The sequence below is a fragment of the Poecilia reticulata genome, linkage group LG14 (genome assembly GCF_000633615.1).
Source record: "Poecilia reticulata strain Guanapo linkage group LG14, Guppy_female_1.0+MT, whole genome shotgun sequence".
NCBI lineage: Eukaryota > Metazoa > Chordata > Actinopteri > Cyprinodontiformes > Poeciliidae > Poecilia > Poecilia reticulata.
The window spans coordinates 21361512-21366126 of NC_024344.1; the positions used below are offsets into that span (position 1 = coordinate 21361512).

General features: G+C 41.1%; 1 protein-coding gene across 1 annotated transcript in view; it reads right to left on the reverse strand.

The window, feature by feature from the left end:
• prr7 (proline rich 7 (synaptic)) overlaps window positions 1–4475 on the reverse strand; it is a 43611-nt gene extending 39136 nt beyond the window's left edge. Inside the window, exon 1 of the mRNA XM_008428430.2 lies at window positions 4087–4475. The gene's annotated coding sequence lies outside the window, so the exon portion shown is untranslated. The remainder of the gene's footprint in view (window positions 1–4086) is intronic.
• Window positions 4476–4615: the final 140 nt, after the last annotated feature.

The window sequence follows — 4615 nt, forward strand, 5'->3', positions numbered from 1 at the left end:
TTACACTTGATTCTGCTGTGGTGCCTGTGGAAACAAAGTACATGAAGTTTGTGCTCAGGTGGGAAAACCCTGTGGATCACATGGTGGAACTTCTGCTTCAAACTGCTCACTACAGTATATTATTGTCTCTGTCATCCACCAGTTCACTGCAGACTGGCACCAGCCAAGGACCCTACATGGATGTCTTCTTAAGTTGTAAACCCTGAGTACACTGTGGAAATAAAATTTATATGCCTTTTGTAAATACATTTTCTCTATCAATGACTTAAATTAACTGTGGTAATTATGTTTGTGTAATGTAGTAACCATGTACAGTGTTTAATATAATTATTAAAGTTGTTTTAAAGAAACGGCCACAAACCTTATGTCTTTGGTCCACAATGACAACTTTAATTTTAGCATTTCCTCTCCTCCACATACTTCGTTGCCAGATGTGTAAAAAGATGTACAAAAAGAAGCAATTTAAATGTAAAAGTTGCACATATGTAGATTACTCAAGAGAAGCTATTAACAATAGTTTTTTACAGAACTCTACACAACAATTCATACATATTAAATCTTAATTACAGAATAGATACGCAAATATTTCATTTCTAACACAGCTGCTTGCAGTAGTGAGTGTTCATCCAAGAAGTGTTACGTGCAGGAGCAGAAAGGCTCTGTACTGGTTTGTCTCCTTTTAAATCAAGAGGCCCATGATAGTTTGACATTAGGCAGCAGACGTCCCACAGCTGATTGAGGAAAAAGACAGAGGAACAAGACCATCTCAGATATGGTAGGTTGGCTACTGTTGAGAAAGATGGAGAACAAAGCAAATAGAGAAATTATGAATTACATCAGAATATGTAAATTATTTGGCAGATAGCGCTTACATCAATATTTAAAATGCTTTTCTAAACAACAGTGTTGAAAGATGTAAGTGATTTTAGTGAAACTTTTAACAACACAGCACTGAAAGGCAGCGGTGTTTATGTTTCCTAACTGTGGCTAAAGCTGCTGCTAGCTGGTTTACTCTCYGATCGGAGGCTGGTTCCTTTGAATACAGTTGGAGAATGGTAAACTGACAATGACTGATAAAGGCTATCTACATGTAAATACTGTTTTATTAAAGTTAATACAGAAAGTGAACCTTTTAACGTTACAACACTGACAGACAGCGGTGTATATATTTTCCCAACTGTGGCTAAAGCTGCTGCTAGCTGGTTTACTCTCCGATTGGAGGCTTTGTTTTATACACAGTCAGAGAATGCTGGATTGACAATTAGTGATAACGGTTATAACACTTAAAGGCTGTTGCACTATTAGCCTTACCTTTTATGATATCCTTAAGATAATGAGTATCCGTGAATTTTTCAGTCAGGTTTCCAGAGGCAAAATCTCACCGGAAGTAAAGATACACCTCTTTGAGTTATGGCGGTCATTGTCTGACGTCACTGTGAAAAGGGTCCTTACTTTGTTGCATTGCTAATATCAGCTAATATGGTCAGGGATGGCTATTTCTGGATGTTTTCTTTTATCTCGCATTGTTCATGAAAATACCAGTTAAAAAAACAATTCTACATCTGTTTTAGAAGGATATTGACAGGATGTGCTTCAACATCACATTGATAGCTTGGGATGTAATACAAATTTGAAAACCACATGAGTGAAATCAGTGCATCAACAAGACTTGCTTCTACAAACAGCTTCACATGTCAGCCAGGATTCAAAACCAGGAGTTTCTTTGTCTTAAGGTGGATCTGTGTCCTTACCTGAGGGCTCAAGGCCACAGGGTGTCACAGCAGATCTGTCGTCAGATTTCACTTAAAGTTTGAGATTATAATTCCAAGATCCATGTTGTTCTCAAGATGATGAATTTGTTGGTCTGATTCTTTTTGCCTTATCTTCCTCATGTTGTAGAGTTGTAGCGATGCAGGCAGTGAGGAAATATACCAATATTTTATGGCAGTTCTCTAAGTGTCATTTCCTGGACTCTTTTTTTAATCTTTGATTTTCCTGAAAGTTTTAAAACCCTGAATCTTTTCTGGACCTCCTAAACAAATACAATAAAATTAGATTATGTTTAATTTTATGAGTTTATTTACAGACTTAGGTGGAATGCCTAGCAGATGATGTTTTAGAAAAATATACAGGAACGTTTCTGCTTGGACAGGTCGGGAGTGTTCTAGCAAAATATTGTAATCATTTGTAGTTTTTTTTGTTGCTGTTGTTTCTTTTTACCTAAGACGCTAAATGTATATATTTTTGCACAGCTTTGGCCTAATTACAGTTCTGAGTATGCTCTTTAGGCAAATTTCCTTTCTTAAGAGTCTTTATGCTCTAGTCAACGATTTATCGGTTACTAAATTAGTTGATTATTTCAAGAATACACTAATCATGATTAATCGTCCTTGAAAGTGTTTGATATTCTATCTGCAGTTTTCTAATAAAGTTGTAATAATTTTTTTTTAGGAGAAAAGACTCCTTACAGAAAGTCCAGTGATTATTAATATTGCATCTAAGGATTCAGTTTGAGCAGGAAGATAATTTACCTGAACACAAACTGATTTGTTCAATGTATCCACCCATCCATCCATCCATTTTTGTCCGCCTATCCGGGGTCGGGACACGGGGGCAGCAGCTTCAGAAGGGAGGCCCAGACATCCCTCTCCCCAGCTTCTTCTTCCAGCTCCTCCGGGGGAACCCCAAGGCGTTCCCAGGCCAGCCGAGAGACATAGTCCCTTCAGCGTGTCCTTGGTCTTCCCCGAGGCCTCCTCCCGGTGGGACGTGCCCGGAACACCTCACCAGGGAGGCGTCCAGGAGCCCCACGTCCAAAGAGTCAGCTTCTGCAGCCGAGGATCAGACCGCCAGGGTCCCCTCCCTCGGCTGCCGCCCATAGCACAATGCACCCGACCCCTTTGGCCCCTCCGACAGGTGGTGAGCCCATCGGAAGGGGGACCTACGTCTCCTCTTCGGGCTGAGCCCGGCCGGGCTCCGTGGGTAAAAGCCTGGCCACCAGGCGCTCGCCATCGTGCCCCATCTCCAGGCCTGGCTCCAGAGTGGGGCCCCGGTGATCCGCGTCCGGGCGAGGGAAAACGAAGTCCAAAGTTTGTGTCCATCATAAGGGGTCTTCGGGCTGCACTTTGTCTGGTTCCTCACCTAGGACCTGTCTGCCTTAAGTGACCCTACCAGGGGCATAAAGCCCCAGACAGCATAGCTCCTAGGATCATTGGGACACTCAAACCCCTCCACCACGATAAGGTGGCAGCCCAAGGAGAGACGTTCAATGTAATGAACATTTATTATACTCAGTGAGTTATTGATCTGTGTAAATGAAAAAAGGTGGTCTTATGTTTTATACATTAAAGTAATTGAAATTGGGATTTTTTTTTCTTAAGTTTGTTTTGTTTTCAGACAAAACAAATGTGGTGTGTGAGAGAGAATTTTCAAAAGATACATTTGTTATATTTTAGCTTACTTTATCCCTGCTTTGTAGAATACTATCACAAGACATTTACAGTAACAAATTATGTCATATAAATGAATTGAAACTGGCGACTAAAAATAATACAAATAAACTAAAGAAGACAAAGTGTGGTGCCACAAAAGCTTGAAAACTAACTTTATAAATGCTTGTAGGGTGCTTGAATTTTAATGTGGGGAAATGTATGAACCCTCGTGAGAGTAATATTGCTGTTTAAAAAAAACTCAATAGATTAATTTAAATATTTTTGAATTGCTTAAAATCCACCTTACCAAATAATAATTTATTAATAATTGCTTTTAAGCTCAGCTAATTAAATTGTATTAAAATAAAAACACAGTCTGTGGTTAAGAACAGGAAGTGGGCCCCAAATCAGATTCTGCTGAAGGCTCCATACAACCTCAGATCAGCCCTGCCCCTGCCCACAAGTCACATTTAAGGTGGCATAAAATCATCCTTCAGTCAGCCTGGTTGAGTTTTTCACATTATGTAACTCTCTGAGACGCCTTTCAGCGTCTCTTCTTCACCTGTCATCCTGACACTGAGAGCAAACATGATGATGAGACGGTCTAATAATGAGGCAGCTCAGGTGATAAACCTCCTGCTACCGAGGAGAAACTCACCTTGAATCCCTCTCGACGGAGTAAACCACTCAACTCATTCCATGGCGGCGAACTTTATGCCCCAAAATTTCCACAAACACCCAGGGGGCAAAAAATAAAAATAAAATAATGGGTCCTCCCAGCGAAGACGGCTCCGTGTCTTTGAGGTTATTCCAGCGGCTCTGACCGTCATCCCGGAGACAGGCGCGCTATCCGAGGCTCCGCTTCTGCTCGGCGCGCAGCTTTAAGGACATCAGGACTCCTCCCCTGCCTCTGCTTCAGCCAGTCTGTCCGCTCCTCTCTCATCAGTGTTTCGTGACTCTGACTTTCTGCCTGCCTGCTGGATGGGAATACAAATCAAACCGCCAGTAGGGGGATTTCCAAGGACGCACGAATTGACTGAGCAGCACCAGAGACTCAGACTGGTTTAGGTTCACATATCAGCTGATTGGTCTCTTGGTACGTGTCTCCCATCACTCCTGAGAAAAGCTTTTACATTAATAATTTAATGAATAATATGATACCGACTCATGAAAAAAAATATTATATA